The sequence below is a fragment of the Rhinolophus sinicus genome, chromosome 2 (genome assembly GCF_057876585.1).
Source record: "Rhinolophus sinicus isolate RSI-liver-muscle chromosome 2, RSI-T2T, whole genome shotgun sequence".
Lineage (NCBI taxonomy): Eukaryota > Metazoa > Chordata > Mammalia > Chiroptera > Rhinolophidae > Rhinolophus > Rhinolophus sinicus.
In genome coordinates this window covers 50,167,476-50,189,638 of record NC_142502.1, presented here as the reverse complement: position 1 = coordinate 50,189,638, position 22,163 = coordinate 50,167,476, and the positions used below count along the sequence as shown (strand labels likewise).

Genomic DNA, 22,163 nt, shown 5'->3' with positions numbered 1-22,163 from the left:
AATATCTCTCTCTCTTCCTCCAAATGGATGGATGGATAGATGGATAAATGATAGATAGATAGATAGATAGATAGATAGATGATAGATAGATAGATCCTATTGCTTCTGTTCTCTAGAGAACTTTGACTAATATAATTACTTTTATTATGCTGCCAATCAATAACTTGGAGTTATGAACTAAATGTATGTGTGTCCCCAAAATTTATACATTGTAGCCCTAATCCCCAATGTGATGTTATTTGGAGATGGAGACTTTGGGAGGAAGTTAGGGTTAGATGAGGTCATGAGGTGAGGTCCTCAGGATGAGATTAGTGCCTTGTAAGAAGAGACACCAGAGAACTTGCTCTCTCTCTATCTCCACACGTACACAAAGAAAAGATCATGTAAACACACAGTGGAAGGTGGAGTCACAGGCAAAGATATTATTTGTTAAATTTGTTGTGTTTGAACTTCCAGAAAGTTCTTTAATATCTGAAATCCTGGGGTTGAAAAGACACAAAGTAAACATTTGTTGAAATGTCTTCATTAAAGTTAAACAGAAGAAAGTGTTGATTGGATATAAAGAAAACCTAACTGAGCTAAGTCTATGAGACTGTGAAATAAACTCCTTAGGGGCAGCCTCTCGAAGGAGTCTTCCAAAATTATGTAAGCAAAATTCTTTCAGGCAGAGACCAGAATTTTTTCCCTAACATTTTTGGAAAAGCCAAGTATGTGAATCAGAAATGAATGTTTTAAACCTATAAGGCATTACGATCCTGAGTTTCCATTCTCACCTGAGTATGTATATATTTTCTAATCCTTGATGTAAAAACACCTTTGTAACCTTGGCTATGCTGCCACTCCTGAACGAACCCTTGCCATGCTCAGCATGCATGTGCAGAACCAGTGCCTGGCTGGAAAATGCCCCCAAAGCAAATGTCCAGTGCCTTAAAATGAGGTCACATTCTGAATTCAAGACAAATTGCATTGCCTTTCTACAACTGCTTAGAAGGTAAAGTTGTTTTCTACTTTGCTCTAACAACACATACCTATGAATTTTCTATTCCTTTTAGTAGTGTTGTATAGAAATTTTATCCCTGGATTTTCCTTTGGTTTCTCACAATTTTCTGAACATTTAGAGTCTTTTCCAGATTATGAATATAGATGTCTAATGATATCTATTTTCTGGCATAGACGATTCTAAGTTTAGGCTCCTATGTTTCTCTGCCATTGAGTAATTTAATTCTTTATTCACTATTTGGCCTTGACCACAAAACCTCTGACTCTGGTCTCATTTACTTACATTTGTTACAACATCCCACTTACCCTGATTCCTGGATTCATGTACATGTTTGTGAGTTCTCCCTTGTCCATCCCCATTATCTTTGCCTTGTTCTCACTCTTTGTTTCTGAATTACATTAATCACACTTTCATGTAGATTATGTGATGGGCTGATTGGGAAAAATAATGTATACAGTGGCTAGATGGAAGAACAACTCCTACTGTTTGATAATTTGTGTATCTCTGCATTTCACCAAGTAACTGGTACATAGTTCAGATCACACAGCATGAAGTAACTATAGAATAGCCCTGAGGCTAAGAATGCTGCAATGATAGATTTGTTTTGTTGGTGTGAAGGAAGTTTTTAGCAGAAAGCTGGTGACCACAGAAAATAACCACCAATTTCCCTTTGTAGTTTCTGATGAATTTTCTTGAAGAAAGTACAAATAGATGACCAAATTATATCATCTATAAATACTTTTAGGCTGAGGCCACAGGAAGTTTATTTTAACAAACATATATTTTAGGTGAGCTAAACAGAAGATTTTAGCAGGTAGTAGAAAATGAGATTATTTCCAAATTTATGCCTGGGAAGTTATTTTAATTTTGCCCTTCTAGACATAAAAAGGGTACAGAGACTTTTTGAAAGTCTGCACATAATTTTTAATTCCAGGAAGCACATTCTCACACTGTCTCATACCTGAGCTGGACTCTAAAACATAAGAAACAATGAAAGCTAACAAGATGAATACGGTTGCAGTTATCCAACAACAGAAAACTACCTCTGTCTCTGGTAAACCATAATGCCAAAAATCAGGTTCTACATATGATTAATTATTTCTCCTGTCTAGCAAACTTCTGTGCCACCATAAATGATCTAGGCTAAGAAGCAAAAGAAAGTGAATGTTAGTTTTTAAACAGCATCTTCTTTAGTCAACCTTAGGTAAAGTACAAGCAAGCTCAACTCTGTTTCAAATTATAAAGAGAACAATGGTAAGACTTGTACTTTGCTTCTGCTCCAGTGCAAAGAATGTTTGCCTTTCTGAAGTGTGTGGTTTTCTCTCAAAGGTGTCTCCAAAATTGCATTTTACAGAATATGGTCTGCACTTGCTGCTTCTTATAGAGTAAGTCTAGGATAATTTCTAGCATTTAGGTAAAGAATAATTAACGGTATATATCATGAAAATTTCAGTTTGAGTTCCCAAGTAGGAAATAATGATGAGGTGGTTTGCTAATTTCATACCGTCCTCCAAATAGCGCACGGATGATAGGGTGGAGGTTGTAGATCTGATTCCTGGGTTCAGGATTGACACAGAATCCCGCTATATGACTAAGCCTGCTAATGGTGGGCCCCAAATGAACATGATGAAGCAGTAGGGAAAGACAGTATGGAAAGACAAAGCAGGAATTGCCAGATGAATGTCAAGTTCAGAGTGAGAGCCTCCTCATCTATTTACTGGGCCACACTCGTAGATTGGGATTAATGGAATGGCTCATCCACGAATGTTGAATTTTTTGAATCACTTATCATATCCTCAGGCCCTAGTGCTACAAATGCTGAGCACAGAACATTCCTGTGCATTCAAAGACATAGCTCTCTCCTTTCCCTTTCTCTTTTATCCTGGTCATAAAGCCTAGGATTCCACCTTATTCCCTAACTTACCTGCAGTTAGTCTGCCTAGTGTCCCGGTTTCCTTTGGGCTCATTTACTAGGCTGTTTGGTGCGTTTATCTACACGTCATCACCTTCTTGGAATTGGTTCCTTGCATCATACTATAACACATATTTGGTCACCCTGCAGTAAAAAGAATCCTAGGGTACTTTTTAGATTTTCTATTCCCAAGTATAACAGCTACCATGATTCAGCTGCCATGACCTGCTCAGCTGACTAAATTTCTCTGAAAAACACCTGAGCTTTATGTACCTTTTAGAGAGCTTATATACTATCTACTTAACTGTATTTAAAGGAGCTCACATTTTCAGCTGGATCTGTTCATCCAGGCCGTAGCTTGGACATATAAGTCTTGCACAAGCAATCAGTTTTATCCTCTAGCTTATACAATTAGATGCTAAAATCGGAACATAATCTTCTTTCCCATCATAGTCTGCATCTTTTTTGAAATCCACGTGTGTGTGCACACAAGTTGACAATCCCATAGCCTCTGCCTTGGTTCCAATAAAATGAACTAACACCTATGGTGCCCTTCCTCAGAGATTAACACAGCCTTAATCACTGTTCACATTCTCATTTAGAAATATGCCCCCAACAGAGCAGAGTTCAATAAGATAATTTTTTCAAAAAAATGATTTATTTAATCAACAGATATTTGAGTGCCTATTATACACTGAGAACTCTTCTATGTGATAAGGATTCTATAGTTAACAAAGCTTAAACTAAAATTTGGTTAATTGGGACTTAAGCACATAGCAGTCTAGATGGCTTCTACTCAGAAAGTACATAGTCCTTATTCTATCGTGTAACTTGTAACTTACATTCTGAATTCATTACATATTAATACTCATTTGGTAGATTCAAAACGACTCCCTCTTACCCAGAGTTCCTGCAACGTCCATGCTGCTTTAACTAGCAATAGTGATCTTGGGTTCAGAATGATTTTTAAAGGTGAGTGGCGTAATAGGCTGTAATGTTTCCTTATGTTTTAGAAAAGATACAAATACAAATAACACAACATACACAGCAACAGCTGAGCATAGTTTTTCCAAACAGGATTAGCAGGGACTCCCAAGTACAGTTCCTGGTGAACCACTTTTCTGATGCCATGTGTAGTAACAAAAGAAAAGGATGCATATGTGTGCACCAGCTCAATTCCAGAAGCCATCAGATCTGGGGCTTCTACAGATTTTACACCTAGCTATCCAAGTAGTCCCCTTGAGGGAACCTAACTGTCAATTGGTATCATCAACAATGTTAAATTTTGCCTTTTAACGGCTGTGTAGCGGCTTCCCATTGTGGTTTTAATTTACATTTCTCAAATCATATTGAGCATCTTTTCAATAGGCTTACTTGCCCTCAGTCTGTCTTCATTGGTGAAGTGTCCATTCAGAACTTTTATTCGCTTTTTTAAAAAATTTGATTGTTTGCTTTATATTGAGTTGTGGAAGTTCTTTTTGTAGTCTGCGTATAATTCCTTAGTCAGTATATTGTGCAAATATTTTCACCTACTCTGTTTACTTACTTTTTTTTTATTCTCTTAACTGTCTTTTAAAGAACACAGACTTTAATATTTATAATGCCCAATTCATGTACTATTTTTTTATGAATGGTGTCACAGCTAAGAAATCTTTGTCTACCTTGGGGGTCATAAAATATTTGTCCTATATTTTTTCTAGAAATTTTATGATTTAGGTCGTTGAGCCATTCTAAGTTAGTTTTTGTGATGCTACGTGTAGGTTGAGGTACATTTGTTAGCATCATTTGTTTAAAACATTATTTATTTTTCTTTGAATAGCTTTTGCATCTCTATAAATTATCAGTTGAAGACATCTGTGTGGGTCAATTTCTGGACTCTCTATTCTGTTTCATTGATCTCTCTATCCTTTCACAGATATACCCTGTCTTCATTAATGTAGCTTCATATGTAGTTTTGAAATTGGGTACTGTGAGTACTCTTAGTATTTTTCCTTTTTTTAAATGATAAATGCATTTCCTTCTTTATTTAGATGTTTAAGCTCCTGCACTAGATTTTTACAAGCTGGTGAACACTGACAAATTATCTCTCCCACAGAACTATAATTACACATTCCCACACAGTATAAATATATGGTTGAACTAACATTAATACACATCACCGTGTTATCAATTATGTACTAAAACAAACTATCAAGTATCAAAATATTAAGTTACACAGTTCAAAAGACATATAAAATATTAGATACCAGCTCAATTCGTTAGCAGAGACCCACTTTTTTTGTTTGTTTATTTTCAAACGAGGTTGGGAAGAGAAAAAAAATCACACTTCAAAAAAAAAGTTGATAAACAACTTCGGATTAAGAATGAAAAGAATTTCAGAATTTTTATGATTAAGAGTTGTTTTTGCCACAATAACAAAGCATCTCTAACTTTTAAAAATATTTACTAAATTAAAGAGCATATTCTACGTGTTGTGCCCAAGACAAAGGTAGAATTTTATTGAAAATACTTAATAGCCCCACCCCATTCTTTTTTCAGGCCTTCTCTATAAGTTGCATCCAAAGTGCAAACATTAAAATTAATTGTAAGGCTTTTTTTGTCTGGTGACATTAAAAGCACGTGCTTCTGTACAACATAGATTTTCAAAATGGGGGCTTTCCATAACAGCACAAAATAAAATTTATAGAAAGACATTAAATTATCACTGTAAGACTTGGTATAAAAATCCAAAATAAAAAAAGCTGAGTAAACCTGATATAAGGGAGAAGTAAACATAAAGTGAACAGGCAAATAAACATATAAGACCTACTTTCTATGTTTGAAATGGCTGAAGAGATAAACCACATAAGGTCCAGAGTGTCCATAGTTCCTGAGATTTTAGTTCTTTATGATAGCAAAAATACACAAGTATTGCGCTGGGTATTTTGCAGCTGATTTTTCTGGATTTCTTATATACTGATAAGACTCTGGCATTTATATGGGAGCCCCTTCACTATAGAAATTTTAAGTCTCCTTTTCCCTAGTTTCTTATCTCCTTAGCTCCTGGCTTTGATCACTCTTCTAATCAGTTTCTGAATCCTACACTAAAGATTGCCCCTAGCCTGTATCACAGAATGTCTCTCACCCCTGCTTCAGATAACTACTTAAAAACCTGACTTCCCAACATCCCTCAAGCCATTCGGGACCCCTTAGGCCAGTATACTTATTGATTGTAATCATTGAAGCCTAATGTTCTTTCCAACCCATTCTGGGCCCAGCTGCTGGACAACTGAGGCCACCTAAATGACTGGTTGAATGGCCACAGGCTCTATATAGCTAACGGATTTGTTAATTAAAATCTGTTTTTCCTCATTCAGGTGCCTTGGGCATACAGAGGATACCCCAGCAAGACTGCCAGTCACAACCAAAGAAGCCAACGTGGTCTTCCAGGCAGATCTCAAGACCCCTTCCTTTCATCTGAGATGAGACAGGGCGAGAGTTCCGTGAATCCCCAATAGGTAGGGACAGCTCTATAACCCTGCCCAGCAGGAAGCAGATACAGAAGAACAGATCTCCTGTCCCTCAACTTCCCACAGAAATTTTATGGGGATCATGTCTCCCAAGGGGAAAACAAGGCAGGCAGTTAGAGATAGGCATCGGCATCAGGTCTCTGCATTCCTGCACAACCCATACGTAGTATTCAACCACCCGAAGGACCCCCCCCATTCTGCCCAAAACTTCCCCTTTCATTGTAATTATCTACCCCTATGAGGAACAAATGGGTACTAAATATCCAACTAGATTAAACCAGCCATTCGCACCTGCACCTGCCCAGTAAAGGCCACAACCTTCATTTCACCTGGGCCTCATTATACCATCATTATAATATACATATGCCCGGAAGTTCATTATAACAGACTGAATTCTGGGGAAAAACATGCAGTCTAAAAAGATAACGTAACAGCTTCTTGTCAATCACAGGTGTCAATCAAGTGATCCCACGCCTGCAAAGGAACAGCCCATTTTAGAGAAAAAAGGATAAAAACTCCAAATCCTCTCTAGTCAAGTCCCTTTTTGAACTCAGGCCCTTGGTGCCTTGGGCTTTTTGGCCTTTTAAGCCTTGCTTTTGCTCAGGGGCCTGCTCCAGACTCTATGGAGTGTACTTTTTCTTTTAATAATGAGCCCTTGAGCCATTCTCTGCTGCTCAGGTCAGCTTCTATTTCTTTGGAGTGTACTATCTTTTCTAATAAACTATTCTTTCACCACTTTATTTTTCTGTCTCATTCAATTCTTTGCTCGAGATGCCAAGAACCTGGACACTGCCCACTCTCCGGTAACAGCATGGGGATACATTTAAAGACATACAATTTCTGACAATTAAGTTCACTAACTCGTCCTAGAAAAAGTGCTACACACCTCGTTGCTGAATATCACTATGGTCACCTTCAAAATATTCCCCTTGGGAAGCTTTGCACTGATGCTAGTGCCTAGTTCACCCTTCAAAGCAATCTTGGAACTCTTTTCCTGGAATGGCCATCAGAGCTGTCATCATATTGCCCTAGATGTCCTAAATGTCATCAAAATGTCTACCTTTCAATATTTCCTTTATCTTCAGGTAACGAAAGAAGTAATTGAGAGCCAGATCAGGTGAATAGGAACGGTGTTCCAATACAGTTACTGTTGACTGGCTAAAAACTCCCTCACAGACAGTGCTGTGTGAGCTGGTGCATTGTCGTGATGCAAGAGCCATGAATTATTGGCGAAAAGTTCAGGTCATCTAACTTTTTTCACACAGCCTTTTTAGCTCTTCCAAATAGCAAACTTGGTTAACTGTTTGTCAAGTTGGTACAAATTAATAATGAATAATCCTTCTGACATAAAAAAATGTTAGCAACATCATTGCAACAAGTTCACTAACTTAAGTATCAGACCTAACTCAGTATTGTACGATTTCAGAAAAACTCAATTGGTACAAATGATAAGCACATTTTAAATGCTGAACAAGAATCTCCAGCTAAATGTCAAAATAGGTTGATTGTAATCCAAACATAGAGGTTGTAATTACAAGCTTGTGGCCTGGTAAAACTGCTTTTCAATACTCCTCTGTATGGAAACTTCATTAGACTTATTCACCAAACCAAGATGTTTGCTAATATGTATGACAAATTAGGTCCTGTCTCAAGTTCCACTTCCAAGGCAATGGCACCAGACACCACAGTTTTACTGAATGCAACAGTTGTTTCTATGACCACTGGAGTCTTTGAAATGCAGCTGCATTTTAGGATGATACTGCTCCAAATACAAAAGTTTCTTACTGCTAAAAGTGCCATGCTGCTTTTGTCTTATGAACTATGCTGCATCTTCATATTTCATTCCACGTCAATTAAGGTTAGAGCAACAAGCACCAGAGCCCTCCCAAGGCCTGCAACACAATGAACTGCAATACAATAACCAGGTTTTTCACATCATTTTTGTAAGACTTAACCAGCCATGAGCAATCTCGTTGGATGGAAACAAGTATGCCTTCGTTCTCCAGAATAGTGCCATACGTTGCTTCATGTACTCTCACTATTGTGGTAATTCTGTACTTCTTAACTTTCTTTACAATTTGTTTAAGGTCACATTAGTTGGATTGTGTGTAGTAAGAAATCACATGCTCTTATGTGTGATTCCCATGGGAACTGAACAGTTCATTCAAGCCATGTTAATTTAGTCAAAAAACACTCAATAGGGTTATGAAAGAATTTAAAAATTGAATACAGAATGATGCAAAGAAACTGAGTCTACTTCTAGATAGTCTGCTTGAAATTGTCAGTACTTTCAGTAAGAAGTTGGGAGTAATGGGAAATGAAATGAACATCCTAACAAGCAGCAGCAATTCTTTAATCCAGTAACACAGAGGCCACAGAAAGGAAGTTCCTTGAGGTTTACCCCATCCAGGTCAGAACTCTTGTAAAATGCTCTGCAGATTTCAATTGAATAATTCGTTCATTGTCCAGGCTAACCATTTTTATGGCGGCTTTTTGGTGGAGTACTAATGAATTTCTGCAGTTCACTTGTCTGCATAGAGGTCGTGCTATGCCTGGCAGTAACCTCCAGAAATTCCATAAATGTATGACCAAAAACACCACAAAACTGAGGAATATGTTTAGTCATGGAAGATGGTGGTCTAATCATACAGCCAGTCCTACAGAGGCGGTGGCGACACAGGCATTGGTGACTGCAGGGCCACCTATGACTTCTTTCTTTACCTGACGATAAAGGAAATATTAGTGGTTGTGGCAGGGTGGCAGTGTCTTTATAGATAGCGGAGGCACCAGACTCTGCCTCACAGTGAGCAGCTTCCAGAAGAAGCGCATAACCCATCCCGCCGGCAGTCAACAGAGGCAATACACACACCCAGGCCTCTTAGTTTTTCTTTTAGAAAACTTAATTGAATCATCTAAATTTATGTACAAAATAATTGATTCTTAAAGATTTCAAATAGTATTATTTCTACTCCTTTAATTTTAAATAAGATTTTTCTTAAAGTAAAAGCAATTTGCATTCAGTGTAGAAAATTTTGAAAACTAAAATTTGTAACAATTTTTTAAAAATTCTTAATTTTACCTCTTAAATGTAACTGTTATGAATGTTTACTTTATCCTTCCTTTCCATTTACATACAAATTAATTTGGTGATATAATGATTTTAATTTGATTTTTACAATATATACAAAATATTAAGTATTTCCCAGTATAATGAATGTTCTATAAAATGCAAGCTAGATGATTGCAGAATAACTACTATGTATAGTAATTTTATTTTACCTATCTCAGTTTTTGGGCATTTAGGGCATTTCCAGTTTCATATTATAAATATCATGGTGATTAACATTTGTAAATTATAAATTCATATACATCTTTGATTTTATTCTCAGGATAATTCCTAGAAGTTTAGTTTAGTTAAAGATATAAATATGTCAGTAATCTTACTTAATTGTCAAATTTCACTCCAGAGAAAACTGTATTGATATATTCTCCCAACAACTGTGCCAAAAATTGCCATTTTCCCATTTAATACACCTTCATGATCCCAGTTATTAGCATTTTTTTGGTCATGTCTTTGTAAAAAGAAAATTTTATTAATTTGTATTATTTTGAATAGAGTTTCCTGGAAATCGGCCAACAAAATTAAAATGCATAAGATATAAAGTGATGCCACTGATTTCAACCTGCTTCTTAATACTATATCTCATAATGTTATATCATACTATTTTAATTTGCCATTGTTTATCTATTAAAACCTGGTCATAGTTATAATGCTTTTATGTTCATATCCTAAATATGGAGTTACAATAATGAAATATATTATAATTAAAAGCAATCTTAATGAAACTCTTAAATTACATATTTATGTTATTTGGAAACATAAAAGGGATTATCTTTCTGGAAAGATAGTTTTCTTAAGCAAGGAAAATTTATTTTGAATGGAGATATCTTGAATTGTACATAGAACTCTATAAATGCATAACACATTTTAAAATGGTATTAACATATAGTACTTGGATAATATCCTGTTCATTAAAACATACTACGTATAGAACTATGAAGTAAGTTCTAATGTAACATAATTTGTTCATAAAACACATGTTACTCCTGCTCCCACATGAGCATTACAAAAGAGCTTCATTGGTTTTGACAGTGGCTTAATTTATTGTTAATGGTATATTCTGACACAACCCAGAATGTGGATCATTGGGCATAATTTTATAGAAAGCATCTAAATAGAATGTGCAATGATATTGGCAAGAAAAACAAAACCATGAGTCTGCCCAAGTAGATACTGCACGGTTACAGAGCAATTTCCCCTTTGATTGCACACCTGCTTTCTGGCCCATTAAGTCCTGCTGTCTTTATAAGAAACTGAGGTTGTAATGTCTTTCCCAAATGCATATTTTTCTGGAACATATATAACAAGTACACATGAATGTACATGTTGCGAACCTCATTTTTATATGTTAAATCTGACTAGAACAGGAAAATAGTCACCTTAGAAGATAAATCTCTTAATTGCTTAAAGGTCTGCGGCAGTCGTATTTTAACAAGCATTGCAAGAATTCCCTGTAGCTGTGGGGAATTATTCTCTGTTCACTTATACATTCCTAAAATCATGATCTGATATCTTTTTTCATAACGAAGTGGTATTTAGGAATAATAATATACACGTCAGATCTGATTTTATTTTTATGCACATCAAAATTCCACTGCACAAAACCCCTGCAGTCACATATCATTACAGTAATTCTGCTGGCTATTTCTCTCCTTTCACTGATGTGCATGAACACTTCTCAAAGATGTTTTCATGGTTTGCAGAACATATCAAGAGTTAGCTAAGAAATCATTTCAACAGTAGACTTCCATTGGGAATGTCAATGAGCTAAAGGCATTTTGGACACACTATCTGCATTGCTAAACTTTATTTTTATATGCAGGATTAAAACCGCTTGAGGTGAGAGAAGCAGTGATCATCTGTACCTGATGGAACAATACAGTACTTCTTCATCAGAGATGGATATGTGTTGCAAAGTCAAGGCGGCTACTATGAGAAGATTATATAATTGGGTTCTAGGTCTCTTTGACATATTATCTGTAATACAAACCTGCAATATTTTTAACCATTATACTTTTTGATTCACAGTTTTAGAAGTTTATTTTATTACTTCCTTTACTGTGAATACATACAGGCATATCTCATTTTATTGTACTTTGCTTTATTGCACTTCACAGATTTTGTGTTTTTCACAAACTTAGGGCAAGACCCTTCACCAGCAAAAAGATTGTGACTCACTTTATAGTGATACTCTGTTAATAGGCAATCTGGAAGCAAACCCACAATATCTCTAAAGTATGCCTGTATACGGAATTTTCTTTTTTTCTATCTTGACTTATTAAGTCAACTAAAATTAAAAGTAAAATAAAAATAAAATTGTGTTGGCTGGCTAATTAAGGTCAATATGATGAACTCATTTATACACCATGTAAATATAATAATTATTTATAATTACATTCTCAATTATTAAATGATAATATTTGCTAAAATAGCATATGTAAAAATTTTTATTTTCTTTCAATATTTAGAAAATATTGAAAGGAATAAAAATGTACATTAGGAAACTCTTCTTCAAATTCCTAGGAGATAGTGGTATTTAAAGAAAGAATAAATGGCAACTCCAACTTTGGATTTAACTTGAAAGAGGATAACATTTTAAATAATATTATTTTAACTTTTTGTTTAATGATACTCATTTTAGAGAAATAACCAAAGCTATCTCAGGAAGTAAAGATAAAATGACTGGAAAATAATCTGAACATCATTTTTTTATTCTTGCTATAAACTTTATTCAATTTACTCCTTTTTTGTGTGTTTTCTAACAATATATTGTGTCTATATTTTGTAAACTTAAGATTGTAATTACAAAGAGGCAAGGAGAAAAGAAAGCAAGAGAGAGTTAAAGTACCAAAGGGAAAATCAAAGAAAGAACAGTCATCTGTTCTGCTGTTTACAAAAGTGTAGAAACAAGTTATCTCTCAGTAAAGGAAACATTATTTAAAAACCTATTTTTAGAAAAACTAAACAATAGATCTGACTTCAATAAATAACTATCGTATTATTTCATTTACATTTTTTACATTGTTATTTCAGTCTAGTAGTTGACTTAATTAAATATACTAAGTCCTACACATCTCATCATTGCAACTGATACGTGTAAAAGACAACTGAGGGGAAGTTTTGAGTAAGAAGAAAATGAATTTTCTGCATGGCTCAATGAAAGTGAAATGAATAACAAGGACAACCAATGTCTAAAGCTCATATCACATAATCCTAATGAGTTTTTTAAATTACAGAATTCCTTAGTTAGTGTACTGATGCATAGAAAGTATTTCCAAATTGTATTAAAATGCTTTGTGATTTAACTTTAAGGAAATATCTCACTGTGCATGCTATCAGGGATTCTCCTGACAGGTTTCCGAAAATTGCTTGATTATATGTTGTTTCTAAATGATATTAAACTACTTGAACAATGAAAACTTTAACCATTTAGTTAATTTCATGATCCAACTGACACCAAAACACTAATTACTTTCTTTCACTGAATTGAACAAATACCTTGTGTTTTGTAAAGCAATGATTCCTAACATTAATTTTTAATACTTACAGATACTTACCTAAAATTCTCAAAGAATTCACTTTAATGTAATATATTTAAAATACACCACTTTTACAAGAAATAGGAGCCTGAAATTATTCAAACATTTGCTGGGGTGGTAGGCAGGAGTTGCTAATGTGTATTGAGGAATAAACAGGTGCCAAAAAAATGCATATTTATCTTATTTAATCTTCTTGATAATCTTATGCCGTATTATTGTTTATTCTGTGCATTTTCTTAAGAAAAGTACATAAGATTCAGAGAAGTTAAATGATTTACCCAACATTTCACACCTCTGATTTGAAGCCAGATCATTTTGATTCTCACATCTGTGTTCCTGGTGAGGAATAGTGGGTATGGGCAACTCCGTGTAAGGAAGAAATAAAAAGGACTTTTAGATTGAGTTACATAAAAACATTGGATCACTTTGGTAATAATTTTGCTATCCAGGTATTTTCTACCTGATGTCAAATATCTTAACTGAAAAAACTAAGCAGTAGCTACTCATCACTAGATTGATATGCATTCACGTTTTCCCTTCACTCAGAGGAGCACTCACATTCTCCGGCCTAACAAGCAGTGTAATGATGAAGGACACAGGAGTCGGCAGGTCTGGACTCTAATCCTGGTTCCAAGGCTTATCAGTTGTGGTAAGCTGGTTTGCTTTTAAGTTCTCTCAGTGACAATTCCCTCACCTATAACTGAGAATAATAATCAGATGCAGAGCGTAGATGTGAGAATTGGAAGAAATAGATGGATCATACTGCTGGTACTCCACGGCTTCCTGGCTGAGGTAGGTGAGTGTGAACAATAGAGGCATTCTCAGGCTCCCAAGCTAAAGTCTACATATGGGAGCAGTGTGAACCCCTATCCCTCAGCTCTGCCTGGGGCTGATAAGTACAGGTGGTAGGTTGTAGCATTCTTCCACCCCAGTCTAAAGTCAAGGTACATACCCAGATAAGCTATTCTCCCTGCATTACTGAAGCCCAAGGGTACTTGTAGGCAAGACATTTTCCCACTGCCTTCCTGAAGACAGTGAGTGAGCCCTCCCCTACCTCCCACTGCCTGATCCTGGTGACCGAAGCGGTTAGTGTAACTGAGCTGTCACAAGACCGTAACAATCCAAAAGACAGTTCTTGTCAAGCTGCCATTGCCAGGGCCTGCAAAACCAGCAGAATGAAACACAATTATAGTCTTCCTATGAAAAAGGGCCTATCTACCTAGCCTAGAGCTTCAGCCTCAGGGAGAGACTTCAGGTTTCCACCATCCTTAAAGGCTAAGGAGGCACTCCCAATGAACAAAAGCAGGGAGACACCATCCTTGCACACATTCTTGGCCTTGTTACAGTTGGAGGGGACTTCCCAAAACAAACCTATACATTCAAAGCTTATACATTCCTCTGGAATCTTAATTTTAGCAATGGTTGCCCAGGGGACACCTCCAGATCTCCTGACCTACAGGCCAGCAAGGATAATGATTGTGGCCCACATAGGACTGTGCAATTTGCATACTTTAACAGTTGCAGCCTGAGAGTCTGGATTCCAATCAGCCTGAAACTAGTTGCTAAATGAGTCTTCCCCTTGGAATACTGACAGGTCCTGGTACACCCTCAACAATTGGGATCTATCAAAAATAACTCAGGTAGATTAGACAATTACAAAGGTTCAAGAGACAACCATGAGCCAGGGCAAGGGTGAACAAGAATAATTGTCACCTACACAAGGCTACTCCTTTAAAACAGAGAAAGTTAGCTGTTTCACCTAGTACATTGAAACACAGAGAGTCAAACAAAATAGGAAGATAAGGGAATAAGTTCCCAATGAGAGAACAAGATGAAACTCTGGAACACGACCTTAAAGATAAGGTGACAGATAATCTATCTGATAAAGAATTCAAAGTAATGGTCATAAAATAGCTAATTGAGCATAGGAGAAGAATCTATGAACACAGTGAGAACTTCAACAAAGAGCTAGAAAATATAAGAAAGCACCAAACAGAAGTTATAATTGAACTGAAAAATACACTACAGCGGTTCAACAGCAGAATGGAGGAAATAGAAGAACAAATCAAAGAGCTGGAAGACAAGATGATAAAACATTTATAAATATACAGAGGGTGCCAAAATACATACATATTTTAAGAAAGGAAAAAATTATTAAAATTGTAATACTCAATATATACCAATAACAAAAGATGAATACAAGTCACATTTGATTTCTGCAATTACAAGAGATGGTCAAAGTGGTTACGTTACCACCAATGTCCAGACATTTCTGATTATGGCAAACTACTGTGAGAGCAACACTAACCAAAGTGTCCACTGTACATTTTTTGGCACCTGTTTTATGTACCCAGCATAGAAGCACCAAAGTTATATAAAGCAAATATTGATGGACCTAATGGGAGAAATTGAAAGGAATATAATAACAATAAAGGACTTTACCACCTCATGTACATCAATGAATAGGTCATCATCAGTACAGAAGGTCAATAAGGAAACACTGACATTTACCAACACACTATACCATATAGAGTAATGGATATGTACAGAACATCCATCCCAAAGCAGCAGAATGCACATTCTTCTCAAGTACAGATAGAACATTCTTCAGAATATATCACACGTTAAGCCACAAAACAAGTCTCAATAAATTCAAGAAGACTGAAATCAGATCAAGCATCATTTACAAACATAATGGTATAAACCTAGAAAATTGGAAAAACACACAAAAATGTAGAGATAAACAGCATGCTACTGAACATCCAATGGTTCATCAAAGAAATCAAAGGAAAAAACACATACCTAGAGACAAACAAAAACAGAAATATGACATACCAAAATCTATGTGATGCTATAGAAGGGGTTCTAAGAGGGAATTTTATAGCAATACAGGCCTACCTCACCAAATAAGAAAAATTTCAAATAAACAATCTAGCTTCACATCTAAAAAAACTACAAAAAGAAGAAGAAACAAAGCCTAAAGGCAGTAGAAGAAAGAATGTAAGATCACAGGGGAAGTAAATAAATAGAAACTAAACCAACAATACAAAAGATCCGTTAAACTAAGACTTGGTTCTTTGAAAAGATAAACAAAATAGACAAGCTTTTAGCTAAACTAACCAAGAAAAAAAGATAAAGAACTCAAATAAAATCAGATGTGAAACAGGAGATGTTACAACAGATACCACAGAAATACACAGGCTCATAGAGAATACTATGAAAATTAATAAGCTAACAAATTGGGCAAACTAGAAGAAATGGGTAATTTATAGAAACATACCGTCTTCCAGGACTGAATCATGAGGAAAGAGAAAACACGAATAAACCAACTACTAATAAGAAGACTGAATCAGTAATTAAAAATCTAACAACAAACAAAAGTTAAGAACAAGATAGCTTCACTGATTAATTCTTCTAAACATTCAAAGAAGAAACAATATCTATCCTTCTCAAACTCATCCAAAAAATAGAAGACGAAAGAATACTTGCAAACATAGTTTATGAGGCCAGCAATATCCTAATACCAAAAACAGATGAGGACACCACATAAAAAGATAATTACAGACCAATGTCCTTGATGAACATATATGGAAAATTCCTCAACAAAATACTGAATTCAACAATACATTAAAAGAATTATATGACACAATCAAGCAGGATTTATTCCAGAATGAAAGGATGATTTAACATCCACAAATCAATGAACATTATACACCACATTAACAAAATAAAAGATAAAAATCATATGATCATATCAACAAAATGCAGAGATAGCTTTTGACAAAATTCAACATCAATTTATGATAAAAACCTCAAAACAGTAGGTATAGAGGGAATTACTTCAACATAATAAAGGCCATATATGACAAGCTCACAGCTAACATCATAATTAACAGTGAAAAACTGAAAGCTTTTCTTCTAAGATAAGGAATAAGATAAGGATACCAACTTTCACCAATTTTATTCAACAAAATACTGAAAGTCACAGAGCAATTAAGCAAAATAAATAAATAAATGGCATCCAAATTTGAAGGAAGAGTAAAGCAGTCACTATTTGTAGATGACTCTATACAGAGGGTGCCAAAAAATGTATACACATTTTAAGAAAGGAAAGACTGTATTAAAATTGTAATACTCAATATATACCCACAACAAAAGATGACTACAAGTCACGTTTGACTTCTGCAATTACAAGAGGTGTTCAAAGTGGTTAATATCAGCGTAATTTTAATACAGCTTTTTCCTTTCTTAAAATGTGTATACATTTTTTTGGCACCCTCTTTATATAGAAAACACTAAAAACTCCACCCAAATCTGTTATAACTGATAAATTCAGTAAAGTTGCAGGATACAAAATCAATGCACAAAAATCTGTTGTGTTTCTATACACTAACAATGAACTATCAGAAAGAGAAATTAAGAAAACAATGTCACTTATAATTGCATCAAAAATAATAAAATACCCAGAAATACATTTAAACAAGGAGGTGAAGTACCTGTACACTGAAAACTATAAGACCTTGATGAAGAAATTGAAGGTTACACAAATGGAATTGTAAGAATTAGTGTTAAAATATCCGTACTGCCCAAAGCAATCTATAGACTCAAGGCAATTCCTATCAAAATTACAATGGAATTTTCACAGAACTAAAAGAAACAATTCTAAAAATTGTATGGAGCCAAAAAGTAACCCAAATTGCGAAAGCAATCTTGAGAAAGAAGAACAAAGCTAAAGGCATCACACTTTCTAATTTCAAACCACATTATAAAGCTAGAGTAATCAAAAGGGTATGGTATTATCATAAAAAGACACATAAATCAATGGAACAGCCTAGAAAAAAAATCAATATAAAGTTCAGAAATAAACCAATGCATATATGATCAACTACCTTATGAGAAAGTAGCCAAAAATGTACAACAGGTTCTTCAATAAATGGTGTTAGAAACACTGGACAGCAACATGCAAAAAAATGAAACTGTACCACTATTTTACACTATACACAAATATTAACTCAAAATTGATTGAATATAGGTGTTAAGCTCCTTGACATCAGTATTGGCATGATTTTGTGGCTTTGACACCCAAAGCAAACAAAAGCAAAAATAAACAAGTGGGGCTACATCAAACGGAAAAGCTTCTGCACAGTGAAGAAAACCATCAATGAAATGAAAATGCAACCTGCCAAATGGGAAACAACATATTTGCAAATCACACCTGATAAGGGTTTAATATTCAAAATATATAAAGAACTCACACAATTCAATAGAAAAAAACAAATAATTTAAAAAATGGGGAGAAGACCTGAATAGACATTTTTCCAAAGAATACATACAGATGGCCAAGGGGTACATGAAAAGGTGCTTAATGTCACTAATCACCAAGGAAATGCAAATCAAAACCACAATGAGACATCACCTCACCCATGTTAATAAAAAAAAATATAAAAAAGACAAATAACAAATGTTGGTGAGGATATAGAGAACAGAGAACCCTTGTGTACTGTTAATGGGAATGTAAATTGGTGTAGCCATTATGGAAAGCGGTATGGAAGTTCCTCAAAAAATTAAAAAATAGAACTACTATATGATCCAGCAATTCCACTTCTGGGTATTTATTCCAAAACCAAATCACTAACTCAAGAAGATATATGTATTCATAAGTTCACTGTAGCATTATTTACACTAAACAAGACAAGGAAACAAACTAAGTGTCTGTCAACAGATGAATAAAGAAAATGTGGTTAGGCAGAAAAAGAAAAGTACTGTACTATCTCACTTATACTGTGATCTGAAAAAAACAAAACAAAACACAGAAAACCATGAGCTTATAGATACAGAGAACAGCTCAGAGGTTGCCAGAGGCAGAGTGTGGGATTGGGTTAAACGGATGAAGAGGACAAAAGATACAAACTTTCAGTTATAAAATAAATAAGTCATGAGGATAGAATGTACAGCACAATGACTATTGTTAATAATATTTATAGTTAATGAGTATTTGAGAGTAAATCTTAAAAGTTCTTATCACAAAAAAATGTGTACCTATGTATGGTGATGGGTGTTAACTAGACTTAACATGGTGATCACTTTGCAGCATAAACAAATATCAAGCCATGTTGTGCATCTGAAACTAATATAATATTATATGTCAACTTATACCTCAATAATAATAAAAAAAACAACAACAGTGCTACAACCAGATGCCATGATCCTCTCAGGAATAAGGGGCTTTGCACTGGGGAAGAAGAGCAATAACAGAAAGGTAGCTGTGAAGATCCAGGAGAATGCCAATGTCATCTGCCCGAACTTTGATCAGCCTGCAGCTAAGCAATCTACAGGAGGAGTGCAACCGGGAAGTGCCACGCTTCGGTTAGGGTCTGAAGGTATAGGGAATGGTGCATGGGAGCTTGCTGGGATGGAAAGAGGATTCCTAAGGGCACTATGAAAATATTATGGAAGGAGTGGGCTACATAGGGCAATGAACAAGAATCTGAAAGAGGCTGAATGACAAAAGGTTTACATTTGGGGTGAAACCCAGGGATGAGTGGCATGATTGAAATTAATTGTCCTTGGAGTTTCAAATGAAATCTTTATGTAGTAGCATAGTGTGAGGGGGGTGGTGGTGAGGCAGTGAGAGGCAGATTAGAGTTGAGGAGTAAAAAGGGAGCATTAAAAAGGAAGAAGTCATATCATAATGTTCCTCTCAGCCTCAGACCATTACAAAGGAATCAAGATTAACAGGACATTAGCTAAAGTGATGATGGTAGGTACCTTATTAATTTTCATAAATTAAAATATTTTTAACTTATGCTTTAGAGTTTACATAACTGATATCATTTAGAATGATATTTTATGTTTTGTCAAATGCGGGGAGGTTACAGATGTTTGTACCAGGTGAAAATAGGAGAATTTAGAGGCTCTAAATTTTGAAATGGAAAGGGACCTTATGAAACAGTAAAAGGGAGTACAGGCCACACTTGACTTACGTTGTCTTGCATAAAAAGCTGCTTTGATGCAATATAGAATTTTGGTGAAAGCTGGGTAATATTTCTCCTCAAGCTGGAAATTGAATATTGTCTGGAAAAGTCTTCCCTTTCTTTTTAATCAGTCTAAAGTTCCCTTGACAGTAAGGCAGAACATGTAAGGTATATTTTAAGCTTTAAAAAAATAAATAAGATTAAACTAAAAACAACAAGAACAAAAAATTGTTAGTGAATTCAGTCAAAATACCAAACAGATCTTAGTATATGCAGCCTGAATTTTATCCCAATAGTCTATTTACTGGTAGCAATTGCAAGTGACATGTTCAGCTTACTTATAACAATTGATTTCCATTGAAGTGAATCTTTTCTCAAAATTGAGTATTTTTTCTCATTCATTTATTCAATACTAATACAAAATATATTTACTCAATCCTTGCAATGCACCAGGAACGGATTAGGTAATAGATCTGCAAAGGTAAATCACACGTAGTCCCTATATTACCATCCCACACAGTGACATGGGCACCAAATATGGAAAATCACATGATTAAATAAACAAGTTAAAAAGTTTTCAAAGATGATTAAAATTTTAAAAATCCAATTTTTTTTTCACATTAGCATTTTCAACTGGGTGCATATAATATTAAGTGCATACAGACTTTTTAAATTTGTAATATTATGTTTCCCCCAAAATAACACCGGGTCTTATGTTAAGGTTTGCTCCAAAAAACATATTACGGCTATGTTCAGGGATGTCACCCTGAAAAATCATGCTGGGGCTTATTTTCCGGTTAGGTCTTATTTTCGGGGAAATACAGTACTTATTTAATATTTAATAGTTGCCATATTCCATCTTAGTCAAATCCCTAATAACTTTAATGTTGAACCCAACCCAAAGATACTTTTTCTTCCATTTCAATGTTAACATAAATTTTCTGTTTATCTCTAGACATTGCTCACACTTTAATGTGTAACCATGTTTTATTCCCTTATCTTTTACTTCTATGGCTTCCTCACAGTCATAAATCAATAAATGATTGCATAAAAAGTCAATATTTTCTGACAGATGTGATTTTTATACTGGATAGAGGAGAGATAAACAGTATATACCAGAGATGTAATTGCCAACGTCAATTTAGAGGGGATGAGAGTTTTGGTCTCTGTTCTACCTGTTATTATCACATTCCAAATATGGTTGCTAACAAAATGTATACTGATGTCAAACAAGCAATTCACTCCCAGGGTATTCCATTCTATTTTATTTGCAACTGCTATTATCGTATCCCATATGAATTGAGCCCTGCTTACATAAGTGGATTGTACTAATTTTTAAATATGAACTCTGGCTTTGTAACAATTTTCATAAAATGGCTGATGTGAAACATACTGAACACTACTTTTAGGAATGACAGGGTATATATCTTATCCTATAGTTGCAGATTTTTTAAACTAAGGTTGAAAGGCTCAAAGGATATACTAATAATAAAGTCAAGATTGTAGTCTATGTATTGCTATGCCATACTACTCCATTATGAACTCAGAAGCATTCAGATAACACAAAATAAACTTTGTTTGAACCCATAAGCTTGTGTGCAGTAATATGTTTTGTAGCTTGACTTTACAGTTACTCTACCTCTTTTTACATTTTAGTTTTTTACATTTTAGCTCTTCAAAAGACATTTGTGTAAACAAAGTACTTAATTTATATATAATGCATGAGCATTTCAGTATTTCATTTGAAAATACCACACCTCTACATGTTTATCCTATTTCCCAAAAGTTAACGCTGATAATGTATTTTCAGTTCATAGTGCTACCAGTACTTGTGAGATGAACTCCTCATTTACCAGAAGACTTAATTTTCTGATTGAAAAATTTCTGTTGATAAGTAACTGTTAGAAACACTCATTTCTCTTGTCTATTGTCAGCTATGATGTACAGAAGCAAATTATGCTTAAATTATAATGTTTGACAAAATGAATTAAATAAAAGGCAGCTACCAATGAACTAAGCACACTATATTTTCTATTTTTTTAAAGATCTGTTCAAAAATTTATTATTTCATTAATTCATGACTAAAGCTGCCCCTGACTGATGTTAAA

General features: G+C 34.8%; 1 pseudogene; it reads right to left on the bottom strand.

Moving 5' to 3' along the window:
• Positions 1 to 8,111: 8,111 nt before the first annotated feature.
• On the bottom strand, positions 8,112 to 8,585 carry LOC109449078 (protein tyrosine phosphatase type IVA 1-like; annotated as a pseudogene).
• Between the last annotated feature and the right edge of the window lie 13,578 nt (positions 8,586 to 22,163).